Here is a 14,161-nt window from a genome sequence, read left to right as displayed (position 1 = left end):
CGCAAGATCGTAGGTGTTGCTGTGTTCCAATAAACTTTAAAAATCCAAGAGGCTGACCAGGGGCCACTGTCTGCTGGCTCCTGCTCTAGAGCAATGCCAGGCAACAAGACAGGAGGCGGCTGGGCCCTCACACGATCCGGGCAGCCACAGCCCTGCCGGCCTGCACTGGCGGATCTCTCACACAGGTGACAGCACCATCACAGCTCAGAGGGGACCACGGGGTCATGCTGCACGGCCCCCTGCCCCCTCCCTCACACCAAGGCCAGGAGACAGCAGCCAGCGCAGCTCCTCTCCTGGTGGGCAATCTTCCTGGGACTTAACGAGCATGCAGCCCCGTGGGGGTCCAAGGCCAACAGAGCCATGGGAAGCAGGGGCTGTTCATGGCCCCAGGGTCAGAAGTGTGACACGGAGCCCTGGCAGCCCACAGGACCCCAGGCCAGGGTCGCAGGGGTGCGCCGCCGGCGGCTGGGGACAAGGCCTTGACTGCTGCCCTAAGCTTTTGTTTGAAAGCAGCCCGGGGGGGCTGGGGATTTAGCTCAGCCGCAAAAGCGCCTGCCTGGCAAGTGCAAGGTCGTGAGTTTGGTTCCCGGTACCGGAGAAAAACCAAAACCAAAAAAAAAAAAAGCAGCCCGGTGCCTTGCAAAGCCAGCCCTGAGCTCTGCCTGAGACACCAGCAGAGAAGAAAGTGGGAGCGGTTCAGGGCGGAGGCAGGAGGGAAAGGTGGAGGGAGAAGTGCCGGCAGGGTGCACAGGCCTAGCCCACACGGAGTGCAAACAGTCCGTTCCGGTCCGATCCGGTCTGGTCTGGTCTGACCTGCAGAGCTGCGGAGTGCAGCGGGCATGGGTCCAGTCGCCCTGCTGTCCCATGTCCAGCCCCAGCCACACAACCCCAGCCCTGGTGGCCTCCACCCCTGGGTCCCGGATGACGGTGAAACTGGGTAGGTTCAAGTATCACAGACAGAAGCTATTTTTAAAAGTCTTCATTACGCTGGGCATGGTGGTGGTGCACAGCTGGAACCCCAGCTACGCTGGAGACTAAGTCAGGAGGACCGCAAGTCTGAGGCCACCCTGGGCAACTGAGACTCGTCTCAAAAACATAAAAGGCTGGGGAGGTAGCTCAGGGGCAGAGTGCCCGGCTGGCATGAGCAAGCCCCTGGGTTCCATCCCCAGTAGCACAAAAAGAAAAAAACCCCAGAGATTTTCATTAATTCCTTCTGATTTCCTGTTCCACATCAAGCACCGTGCTGAATGCTTCCACACCGGAAATGTTTCATAGGCTCTCGGAGCATAATGTCAAAGACTTATGGTAGTAACAGCTACTATGTGCCAGCCACTGCTCTAATTTCACACACTCCCCCATTTTTGTATCTAAATGTCGCCCATACGCTTATGTGAATGAGTGTACCTGTGTCATGGAAATATATGTGCATACAAATATACTCATTCACACACGTCCTCTTATCAAATCCTTTCTTTGAGCCCTAAAAAATTTATCTCCAATTTTAAGGTGAGGGGATTACAGCCCAGAGGGCTTAGAAACTTGCTGGAGATCACACAGCCAGTTGGGCTACAGCTGGGACCTGGGCCCAGGTGGGCAGTGGTTGGGTTCTCTCACCAACCATGGCCCTGCTGCTGTCTGCGGTCGCAGGGCCCCACACCTGCCGAGGGCAGCACTGCTGGTGCCACCTGGGTAAGTGGCCAGGTAAGAAACTGATTGCCAGGGAAGTACAAATTCCCAACCTTGGCTTTCGGGTCTGAAGCTCTGCTGCATTCTCTCAGAGGAGTCCCTGCTTTTCATCCACTTCCTGACCACCCCTGCTGGCCACGCCCACTTCTCCTCCTCTTCCTGGCGAGTACCTGGTTATGCCTCCCTTAACTCTCTCCCCCGTTTTGCTTGCCTTTGAAGCATATGCTAGAGACAAGTTCCGTTTCACAGCTTCTGATGTGTGGAACGCCAGAACGACGGTGCTGAAAGGTATCGCTCAGCTCAGCGTCCCCTGTCTTGACATCAAGAAACTAGAAGCTGAGCCAGGCATGGAGGCGCACGCCTGTCACCCCAGCCCTCTGGGAGGTTGAGGCAGGAGGATGGCAAGGTCAAGCCTAGTCTGGGCAGCTTAGCAAGTTAGGGAGACCCTGTCTCGAAATGTAAACAGTTGAAAGAGGACCAGGAACGTAACTCAGCAGGAAGACCAGGGTTCCACCCCCAGTACTGCAAAACACAAGCAAAACAGACACCTGCCTCTCCCCAAAACAAAATAAAAAAACTGGAAGCCTGAGAAGGTCTGACTATGTGGCTGAGTCACAGATGTACTTGGGAGCAAAGGACTCGTGCTCCCGCTAAGTGATTCAGCAATGGACACCTGGAGGTCTGGCTAGGTCTGTGATGGTCACCAGGGCTGAGCTGGACAGTCCTGGGTGTCATGCTAGGCAGGCACTGCTAGCACCTCCAGAAGAGGCCAGGGTGCTGCTTAATACCCGCCACACCCTGACAGTCCACCCCACCCCACCCTACTGCACCAAAGAATCACCCAGCTCCCAACGCCCGTAGCGCTGAGGCTGAGAAACCCTGGTGTAGGCTAATCAACTGTCTGCATCATTTCGTACATATCGAGCAGTTCCCATTACGGGACTCTGTAAGTGTGACAAGAAAACAGTGGCTTCAGAAATGAATCGTGAAATGGCACATTGGAAGGCGGTGGGCCTGGCTGGGATCCACACCCCCAGGCCCTCTGCACACTTCCCCCGACAGCCTCCGCCAAATCCCTCTCCCAGCTTGCAGCCTCTCCCCTGTAGAGCTCTTCCTTTTCTTTTAGGTGGCAAAAAAGATTAACAAATTGCGAGTGCTTTGTGCTGAGATAAGTCACACCAAAATCTCTGTGCGCCTTTCTAAGACAGAAAAAAATTATATGATTGCAGTAAATGGAACATGTAATGCTTGTAAAGTTCCTGGGAGAAATCTTGGTTCAGAACTGTGCCCACTTGCTGTTTAATGCTGCTACTAAAGTACAGAAAAGAACCAGCTCATTAAACCTGCCTCAGATGAGGAAAAGCAAGGGTGATTCCAGACTCCCTCCCCACCCCCCGCCAATCCTTCCTGCTTTGGAGAGACATCCGGGGGCCTAAAACCCTTCTTCCTCACAACTCAAAGTCCAGTTAGTGGTTCAGAGCCACTGCCTTTGCCTCTCCCCAAAGACAGAAATTTGAGCTCTGTTTGAAGATGTTTAAAAAAATTCATCTCAACACCAAGGGCTGCAAACCCCCAGGAGGAAGGAACCAGTGTGCTCGTGACTGAGCAGGTTGTCATGTTATTTTGCATAGAAAATGATGAAGCAGCATTATAGATCTCTTGCTTCAGCATCGTGTCTGATTGTTTTTAAAGAGTGAAAAATAAGGCCTACCTCTAGGAAAGTACTCACCCTGATTAAGGGTGCAGCTCTTAATGCACCTCTCCCAACAGAGACTGCTTGTGGTCCTCCAGAAGCCCTTCTCTTCTTCCTGTATTGTTGCAGGACTCACATTTTTAGCTGGGCACATGGCTGCTTATATAGACTACATTTCCCAGATCACCTTTCAGCTGTGCATGGTCACATGAGCATGTCTGGCCAATGGGACACTGGAGGAATGATTGCGCAATCTCCCTGCCTGCTTTTCCCTTCTACTTCTCCTGTCCCACTAGTTAGAGGTCCTGCTGGGTGGGCCATGCGGAGGAAGGTGCCACCCAAGGGACATCAGAGCAATGAGTGGGAAGTTCCTCGGTCCTGACCTTACGGAGAAGCTATAGAGCCCAGGACTGCTTGTGCCTGGATGGTTACATGAAGGAGAACTTTAAGCTCCTGTCTTGTCCAGGCCATGGCGTTCTGCCTGTCGCAATGAAGGGATCTGTTTCCTGAGCGGTCCCTTCCATATGCCGTTTAAATTCAAGCCAGTTCAGTGACGCACATGGGGAGCGCAGCTAGCCCCTCCGCTGGGACTGGAGAAAGAACTGTGTCTTCTTTACGGCAGTTTTCATGATACGCAAACCACTTCCTGAGGTGTGAGGCTGAGTCCTAGGGTCCACACCGGCAGTGCAGGCCCAGCGATGCCCGTTCTGAGTGCTCAGGAGGGGTCCACACACTGGTTCTGTAAAGGGCGGGTTAACACTGCAGCCTCTGTGGGCCATGTGGCCCTGGTCCTAACCACTGACCTAAGCCACTGCATGGAGACCAGCCACAGAGTCTACTCTGAGACCGGTGTGGTGGTCTTCCTGTTTAAATTTATCTACAAAAATGGGGCAGGAGGTCAGATTTGCTGACTCCCGGTCCACGGAAAATAGTTATATAGAATAACCTTCCCTTTGAATTTATAAGAAATGGAAGATGTTAAAAGCACCTAGAAACCTTTTTTCAAAAGCCTGTTTAATTTTATTTAAGCTAGCATTTCCTAAATTTGTTGAGCCACTCAACACTTTTGTAATACTTATTTATAATTTGCTTAATGCTTATTCAAAGCCCAGAATTGGTCTTCTGAACATACTGCTGCAAGTGCTAAGTAGACTGCTTTCCCGTTAGCAAATAATTATAGGCACACGTAAAATACAGATGAAGACAGCGACACCCCGCCATGCTCACCACCCCACCAAGATGGAAAAGTAAAGCATCGCAAACATACAAGTCCCCGTCTCCCGGTCCTATCCTGTCTCCCACCTTCCTGCAAGGACCCTTTCTCTCAAACCTGACACCTAGCATCCTCGTGTATGCTTTGGTATGTACAGAGTCTGCCAAAAAAATGTATACACACTTCAGGAAAAGAAAAATAATATCATGGCCAGCATTTTGAGCACCTCTTGTAAATGCAGAGGCAAAGGAAGCTTGTATTAATCTCATGATGTCTCAATAAATTTAGCATTATTTATACAAGTTTTTCTTTTCCTGATATATACATTTTTTTGTGGCCTCTGTATATGAACTCACAAATATCTATGGCCTTTTTTACATGCTGGCAAACTACATAAATGTTAGCAAACTACATAAATCCTTCCTAGAAACTTGCATTTCTTGTTTGCATAATATTTGGGAGTTCGCCATGGAAAAACATGTAGATTCCAGTTCGCTTGTTCTCATTGCTACTCAGCCTCCCATGTAAGGAACGCACCACAGTTTCCTTATCCACGCTGGGGACGCACAGCACAGCCTGTCTTGCTGTTGCAAACACTGCACTTACGTACACCCTTGACCAAGTCTCCTCCCTTCAGTAAGGAAGTGTTTTTCCAGGGACAGACGCGAGAGCAGAACGACGTGTTTTCAGGTTTTCTGGAAAGCAGGTCCATGGTCCCCTCCAGTGGAGTTTTCGAGCTCTCACTAATCTCTGTCTTGGTGCATGTCTGGCAAGAGCAGACTCATCTTCTCCCCACCTGCTGCTGTGACCTGTGTACCTTGGTGGGCTCCGCATCTGCGTTTCCAGGGTAGCCAGACCATGGACTTCTCACGGATTTCTTTGCCACTTGGTAGAATATTTGTGTTTGTCTTCTCTTCACAGGGAGACCTGGCATTGGCCAAAGCTGGCGAGTCACGGGAATTCTTAAGAGGAACTGCATCCGGTGGCTGATGCCGTCACCACATCCATGGGCCCATGGCAAGGCGAGTTCCACATTTCCTGTGAAATCTGTGACTGGAGCTGCCTTCCTAGCAGAGAGTGCATGGGCTAGGGACAGACCTGGCTTGTTCTAGCTGGGTCACACTCTCTGTGAACCGCAGGCAGGGTCCTCACCTCAAGCATTGGTTTCTCAGGGTGAGACGAGAAGACAGCTCCTCATGGGGGTGGGGACTCCCCAGACCTTGTCTTCTCATAGAGGCATGAGGGAGGACGTGCGTTCAAGCCACTTGTATTCCCTCACGGCCTTCATGCCTCAGTCTCCCCCGCAGGTCAGAATGTCCGGGCCGCTTCGCACATCTAATGTCTGATTCCAAAACCGAGCAGTTTTCAGAGCTGGAAAAGACACTGGGGCTCATCCAGCCGGTGCTGTCACCTCCCGAAGGGCAGCTGGGTGGAGCGAGGAGAGGGCAGCGTACCCAGGAGACCAGCGCACATGCAGGGCACTGTGATGCCATGGGCTTCCTGCAGGACGGGTCCTGCTCATCAGGGTGGCCCAGGGCACCTCAGCCCTGGCTTCGAGGGAGTGGCTTGTAGTGAGGGCGTGGCTGTCATGTGAGTCAGGAGCACACGGGGTGAAAATCTAACAGAATCAACACTGGGCCCCCAAAAGAAAGGTGAAAACCACACCCACCCGTCCCGGGACAGCGGGTCTCCCAGGGCAAACGACACAGCCTCAGACTGTGGCTGGGACCGGAGCGCCCGCTTGGACGTGCGCCCCACTGTGCTGAAGACTCGGCTCGGTGCCGCTGTCGGCACCAAATGTGTTTCTGTTTGCTTTTAATACTTCGGAGGCTCAGGATGGAGTCCAGGCCTTGGCAGGCCGTCTGCACCTGCCGTCTGCTTTCTGCCTCCCCACTGCTCTTCTGGGCGCGCTGCGTGGGGCACGGACGTGCCCACTGCCGGGCCTGCTGGCCTCTTCTCAGCCTGCGTCCCCTCTTCCGGAGTCACGACCTTGGCTTCTGGTGGCCCGGCCCCACTTCACTGTCCTCGGTGCCTGCTGTCACTCTCTTCGGCTCCTCTCTGACCGTGGGCCGCTGCCTGGTCTCGTGGTGACAATTCTGCCCCCCATCCCCTGGGTGACCTTGGCCTCACCCAAGACCTCACTGGTCACCTGCCGGTCAGGGTCTCCCCTGGACACCTTCAGCGTCCGAGTTACAGTGTCGCCGACCCATCTTTGTGTCCCCTGTGCATCATGTGCTCGGCACTTACTGTGGGGCCTCCGTGGTGAGCCAGGTCCCAAGACCAGGGCAGCCGACTCTGCCCCGGCCCCAGAGAGAGCAGGAAGCCGGCTGTCGGAGGCGAGGTCCACGCTTGTTGGTTTCTTCCGAAGGTCTCCTGTCCCCAGCAGCTCCCCTCGCCATCGGGGCCACCGGTGTGGTCTGCACACATGGGTGCTCACCTCCCGCCGGCTTCCTCTGTGGCTCTCCTTTGCGGCTCTGCTGCTGGGGACTCCAGCCAACCACGGCCACCATCGCCCCACGCGCCAGAGGAAAGACAAGGCCTTCGCACACAGGGCATTGGGTCACGTGGCTGGGGCAGCGGCTCCCAGGCCAGTCACCCTGGCTGGTCTTCCTCCTGTTTCCAGACGTCTAAACCCTTGGCGGTGGCTCAGAGTGTGAGCCCCCCTGGGCCTCTGCTGGGGCCACTGACTGTCTCCCGTGTGCTCACTACCTCTGTAGCGCAGGCTGGCCTCGAACTCAGTGATCCTCCTGCCTCAGCCACCTCCGTGTGGGATCGCAGGTGTGTGCCGCCGCCCCTGGTAATTACTGCTGCTCGTACGCCTGACTTCCGTCACTCCAGAGTGAGGCCAGGCCGCGGCGTTTGGCGACCGAAGAGCTGACCTTCACAGTCCAGAGGGGAGGAGCACGGACGACAGCCACCCCTCATCGGCACTACTGTGCTACCTGGTTCCTGCGGATTACTCCCTTTCATGCTGCCAACACGCTCACCAGCTCGCTGATCCAGAAACTGAGGCCCGAGCGGGTGAGCAGCGCGCCCAGGGTCACACAGGAGTAAGTGGTCCAGCCAGGATTTGAACCCAGGCAGCCTGACCAAAAGCCTGTGCTCCTAGCTAGGGAGAGGCCAGGCAGGGATCTCACTCCGGGGAGAAGCCTGCTGAGCATCCTCTCCTGGGAGGGACATCAGATGCTTCTCAAGCCAAAGCCATCGCTGCCCCTCCGTGTGGCCACAGCGCCGCCCTGGGGAGAGTGCTCCTTGCTGGGTAAGCTCCCGTGAAGAAGCCTCGGAGTCTAGGTACCTTTTCTCCCCCAGGTGCTGGGGTGGAACCCAGGGTCCCATGCCACACCAGGCTCAGAGACAGCGTTCTTTGACAAGGCACTAAAGACGCTGCCAGCCGAATGTGGTCCCGCTCCAGGTCCCTTCTGCTCCCTGGTGTCCCCAGCCCTGTGGTCTCCTCCACAGGGACCTGTTTCGTTGGGCTCCTGCCTTTTCTCCAGGACGAGAGTGAGCTGGTGTCTCCACCGGAGTTTCTGGGCCTCCCTGCCCACCTCCAGCCGGGCACACAGTCGGTGCTGCACAGGCCCTGGCTGAGCGCCTGGCATCGGGCCAGCAGGGCTCCGTGCGCGGGCCTGTGGCACGTCCCTGACCCGGCCGGAGGACAGCCGGGCCGCGGAGTGCCCGGGAGTGGAGAGAGCGCACCCCGGGCTGCGGGAGGTGTGAAGGCTTTGACCTCTCAGGGCAGCCGCGGCTCCCGGCGTGCCGCAGTGGGCAGCAGCGAGGACAGCGACGTGCCCTGGCGGGGAGAGGGCAGAAGAGTGGGCAGCTGGAGACGCGTCAGGGCACGCGGGGACAAGGACACGCAAGGGAGTGGAGGCGGCGGCTTGAGGGGGTGAGGAGCCTCCAGGCGCACAGAGCCGTCGCGGCCGGCCAGGTGCCAGCTCCGCAGGCCGCCCTCCAGGGGCTGGGGTCTGCACGGACGCAACAAGGACACGGCTGGAGCGGCTGTGCCTGTGCTGCTCCCCTCGCCACCCAGCCTGCCCCTCCGCCCCACGGGAGGAGGTTACCCTGGTCAGCAGCAGTGTGCCCGTGTGCCCGTGTGCCCGCCCCGCGGTCCCATGGGAAGGCAGGCCTTATGCCGACCCGCTGCCCCCACCGTCTTGCTTCACCGTGCTCCACAGATCCCCCCGGGCCACCCCACCCGTCCTTCACCCGTTTGCCTTCTGTGTCTTCTCAGTGGCAGGCAAGTGCTGAGGACTCAGTCTTCCTGAGCTGCTGAGGTCCGGCGTCCCCAGCCCCGGGGCGGGCTCAGGTGGCACCGTGTGCCCTCCATGCCTGCATCCGTGCACTCGGTCCCCCTGGTGGGGACCTGCGGTGTGACTGCCCTGCCCTGCACACGTGCAGACTTGTCCTTGGTACTGTCCTCCACACAGCACCTGGCAACAACCGTGCACACAGCACTCACACTGCACTGGGTGCGAAACTCATCCAGAAAGCTGTCGGGTGGGTGTGTGTGGGTCCTACATGAATGGGATGCCGTTTTATCCAAGGGCCTTGGGCAGCCTCAGACTTTGTTATCTGGGAGTCCTGGAACCAGCGCCCTACACACCAGGCCTGGAGCCCCCTTGCTGTGACCATGTGCTTCCTGAGGGGTGCAGGTGTTCTCTGGTGGCCATCGGTGCCCCGCCTCGAGCTGCTAAAGGAACCTGAACCTTCCACCATGGCAGGACAATTTCAGGACCCGTGCTCTGTGGTGCCACCTTCACCTTAGAACTCGGTGTAGCCGGGTGTGGTGTGCGCACGCCTGTAATCCCAGCCCTGGGGAGGCTGAGGCAGGAGGGTTGTTTCGAGTTTGAGACCAGCCTGGGCTACACAGTGAGCTCAAGGCCAGCCCGAACTGCATAGTGAGACCCTGTCTCAAAAAGGCAAAAAAGAGATCTCCAAGTGGCCCACACCAAACAGATCTAGAAGCCATCGTGTAGGAAAAGCCCGGGAGGCCCACAGTGACCGGAAGCAGCTGCAGCCACCAACGGTGGTGTGACTCGTCACACTCCACCCTCACCCTGACCCCCGTGGCTCCGTCCGCAAAGCACCTGTCGTTCCTATCTTGCAAAGGCGATCACATGGTTTCTCTTCGGTGAGAAATTCAAAGTAGAAATAAACTCAACGGCTGTTATGGTTTATGTCTGTGTGTCCCCTCCAAAGCCTCATGCGACCATGGGGCAGGCTATTAGAGTTGAATGATTGTGGGTGTGAGAGCTACACCGCCCTGGGGTGGATAGTTTGCATTTGCAAGGGAGAGGAAAAGAGTGCTTGAGGCCATTCCTCCTCCACCATTCCGCCCTGGTGTGTGGTTGCTTAGCTGAGCTGTGTTCTGCTGCCCTGAGATGTAGCTCTCTGCCACGTGCCACTCTGCCTTGTAATCTGCCAAGTATGGACTGAAACTTCCACGAACTGTAAGCGAAATAAACCTTTCCTTCCTTAATTTTGGGCGTCAGGTATTTTGTCCCAGCAGCGAGAAAAAAGTAACCAAGACAACGGCAAAATAAGCGACAGATAACAGGCCACCGGAGACGGACATTTTGTAAAGAGGGAAGGGGGGCAGGTGATGGGGGAGGGAGGAGGAGAAGCAGAAGGGTGAGGAAAGGATGAAGACGTGTGAGGCGTGTGCTCCAGTTCCCCGTGGCACCCGCGGTCACTAGGGATTGCAAACATGCGTTAAAAAGTCAAAACTAGAGAAAAGCCTAAGCCAAGCCGTGGGGATGGGGAGAGGGACTCGGCCGGGTCGTCCGCTAGAAGGGCCGTCTGCATGGGGCTGGGCACACAGTGGGGATCGGCAAACACAGCAGTGGGGCAGAGCCCCGGATGTGCTGGCCAGTTCCCTGCCCCATGCACCTCGCCAGCCCAAGCCTTCCTCTCCCAGACAGCTCCGAAGTTGGTTTGCAGCACCTGCACGCAGGTTTTCTCCGTTCTGGGAGAAGCCCACGGCTCGCATGCGCCACCTATGAGCTACAAGGGGATCCGAATGCCCCCCTCTACCTCTGTGCCAAGCAGCCCACGCCAGAGCAGAAAACCCACCTCCTGCCAAGAGGAGGAAAACAGCGGCGCTTGGCTCGGGATTTCTGAGGCACTGCAAAAGCAATAATTAAGAAAACCCACGAAACTGCCAAGGAGTATTGACTGTCCTTGCTCCCCTCCACCTCCTCCACTCTTTGTTTCCAGAAAAACAAGCCCGGGAATAAAAGGGCTGCCTTGGCCCAGGATGACCGCGGCCTTTTACCGAGGAAGATGAAGGGGTCGCCACGGGCTCAGAGCGGCTGCTCTGGGAAAGGCGCCGCTCTCTGAATACCTGATCACCATGGTGAGGCCTCGCTGCCGCTCAGGAAGACAAAGCCCCGCTCCTGCAGCGTCTGCGCAAGGTCACTGAGAACCCAGTTGGCACACACGCGGACGCGCTGCCTGGCGAGGCTGCCCCTTCCCGGTGGGGTCCCGGAGGCCTCCCTTCAGGAGACCTCGACCAGCTGGCAGGCAATTAGCCGGGCTAATGTCACCGGCATCCAGCTGTCAGCACCGTGTTCCTGCATGTTAGGTGCCCACAGAGCCTCACCTTCTTGGGCTGTTCCTAAGCAGACGGGGACTGAGCGCTGACCCTGAGCTAGGAGCCACCTGGCCACCCGGGTTCCGGGGACTGCTCCCTTGACCCTTTGGATCTGTGCAACGGGGTAACGGGCTGCCATGCACAGCTACGGGGGACCGCCACAGATGTGCCACAGGGACAGTGACCGCGGGGCACGCAGTCGGCCCCGGCCTCCGTGCTGGACAGGCCTTCTCTGATCGCGCTCCTGCACAATGCAGACGGCGGCCTCCTCTTTAGTCCTCGTAGGTGAGGCTGGAAGACACACGGACACTGGGTCTGCACAGCTGTGGGGTGGGAGGGGAGCATGTCTCTGCATGCGCTGACTTTTCTGGGTAAGGAACTTGTAAACCTCGCACTTTTTATTTAGGAAAGTAGCACTACACAGAGGCTCCTTGGCACTGGTGGGGAACTGGGCCCAGGGTGACACGTGAATACGAGCTGGGAATGCCCGAACCCCTCTGCGAAAGAATTCCCACATAACCTATGCACGCCCACCTGCACACTTTAAGTCCTCTCTGGGTACCCGTAGCATCTTGTTTGTTGTAAATGCTATGGAAATAGCCATCATTCTGCATTGTGTAGGGATAAATGACATGAAGCCTATACTTATTCAGTACAGAAGTAATTTTTTTTAAAATCTGTGATTCACAGTTGGTTGACTCTGTGGACCGAGAACCTGCAGCTCTGGTGGCCTGACTGTATTTTAGTTTTCTCTTTGGAAATTATTTCCAAATGTGATTAAGATGCAGCCAGAACAGTCAGTGACACAGCTTCTACAGATGCGCGTCACTCAGGAAACAACCTCGCCAACGGTGGAGGGAAGACGGGGACTCAGAGCCTGGGCCCAGGATGGACCTGGCCTCCGTGTGGTCCCGGGGCCCCTAGGTCTGTCCACACCACACTCACACCCCAGTGCCAGCACCGAGACACACATCCTCGTGCGACCGCTGGAACGACACCACTTGGTCACCGGGCCACACCCCACGCTGCAGAAAGGGCAGAGACAGCTCGAGGCTGCATCTGTGCCACTGTGAAGAGGGACAGATCCGCCCGGAAGAGAGTCACCGGGGACCTGTCCAGTCTAGGGTGGGGACCAGGATCGGGTGCAGCTGCCCTCAAGGACCGGCTCCAGGACCGCGCAGACGCTGGGGCTCCTCGGTACGGGCGGGGCATGGGTCACACGCACCTGCACGTGCCCCTCAGCTGCAGCCACCGCTGGCTTCTCACGATGGGGACACAACGCAAACACCGTGTAAAGCTGCTGTCGTCCTGCACTGGTCAGGGGACAGGGACAAAGGCTCACGTGTGTGCACGCTCTGCTGAGTCTGCACAGCGCCCCGAGGGCCAGGTGCGCCCACGTGGATTCCCGGAGCCCGGGTTTGATGGCGGCCCCCGCGGTCACTGACACCGTGTGCGTCTGGGAACAACGCGTTCTCTGGGCCTTGATTTGCTGCTCTGTTCGGAGGCAGCGCCACTTTGCTGGACACCAGTGCTCACTTTGAGCCTCATCGGAAGCGCTAACGGCCCTCCGCCGCCACAGGCCCTGCCCCGTGAGACCTCCTAGCTTACTTCCTTCCGGCCGTGGTCTCTGCAGGTGCTCTGGCCTCCTGAGCTCACCTTGAGCGCATCTGGACCTCTGCTCTTATCTCCACGTTACTTGTGGGGAAGCCACAGCCCAGAGGGTAACAAGCTTGGGCCCCGGGCACAGCCAGTGAACCAGCGCAGCAGCGTCTGGGCCCGGACAGCGGGCACTAGAGACAGCCGGCAGACTGAGGAGGGGCACTGTCACGCTCTGCTGTTCAGGAAGCATCGCACTTTCCCTGCCCGCTGCAGTCCCAGGCTCATGCCAGGAGAGCTGGAGCAGCCAGGACATCCGGGGGAACGAGCGGAGGTGGGCAGAGGCTGAGCCCCCGGGACCACCCCCCTGGAACCCCTGCTACGGGGCCCCCACGGTCCTAACCTGTAAGGTGACGCTGACCTCCTGAGGCTGAGCAGGGACAGGAGAACAGTCACAAATACACAAATCTGGCTGCTGCAATACCTGGCACACGGCAGTTGCTCAATAAACAGCTGTTCCCCAGGCCTCCCTGAGACCTGCTGGTTAGGGGACAGGCAAGGCCTGGTGGCACAGCCCAAGCTGCCTAGACAGATACTTGGAGGGGAGAGCCCAGTGGCTAGAGCTTGGGCCCAGGGGTCCAGGTGGTGTGACTTCAGATTCTGAGCATTTCTGTTTGTTTGTTTTCCAGTACTGGGAATCGAACTCATGACCTTGTGCTTGCCAGGGAGGCGATGTGCCGCTGAGCTAAATCCCCAAACCCCTCTGAGCACGTCTGATGTAGTCTCCCTGGCATGGAATTTAAGCTGCCCGTGCCTCAGTTTCCCTGTCTTTGAAGTGGGCGTACAACCTAACACCTGCTCAACACGACACTGATTAGTCTGTGTGAGGTCCTGACTCAGCAGAGCGGCTGCCACGACCCTGGGGCCAGTGCACCCTCTTCCACACCCCTCCCCAGACTGGCTCCTGCCTGTGGCCAGCGACGGCAGGGTCCCGGAAAACAGCTGGGGAGCTGGCGTGTGCGCACAGACACGTGTGCACACACAAACACGTGTGCACACGCCACCACCCTCCGGTTCCGCTGGGAGCCAGGCAGGACTCGCAGAGGGAGCTGCGGCTTCGCAGAACCAAGCCTGAGCAGGGGCCCGCAGCAGTGCCCCCGACACGGGGCAGAGGCGCAGAGCACCGGCACACTGCACCCGAGGGACAGCAAGCTGCCTGCCGCGGACGCGCCGGGAGGGGCGGACCGAGGGAAAGCGCGCAGGAGCAGCCGCGCGGCCGCGGCTCCATCCGCACGGGCGTCCCTGTCGCCCGGGACAAGGCCGCCCGGCTGCCGCGGATACTCGGAGGCGACCTGGGGACGCGATGGCGCAGCGACTGGGG

At 57.5% G+C, this 14,161-nt stretch overlaps 1 protein-coding gene across 3 annotated transcripts in view; it reads right to left on the bottom strand.

The window, feature by feature from the left end:
* The window catches only part of Btbd11 (BTB (POZ) domain containing 11), a 176,668-nt gene that overhangs the window by 28,407 nt on the left and 134,100 nt on the right, over positions 1–14,161 (bottom strand). The gene's annotated exons all lie outside the window — the stretch shown is intronic.

The sequence above is a fragment of the Chinchilla lanigera genome, unplaced genomic scaffold, assembly GCF_000276665.1.
Source record: "Chinchilla lanigera isolate Chin_1 unplaced genomic scaffold, ChiLan1.0 scaffold00004, whole genome shotgun sequence".
Classification (NCBI taxonomy): Eukaryota; Metazoa; Chordata; class Mammalia; order Rodentia; family Chinchillidae; genus Chinchilla; species Chinchilla lanigera.
Note: the sequence above shows the minus strand (reverse complement) of the source record. Positions and strands in the feature narration are given on the sequence as shown.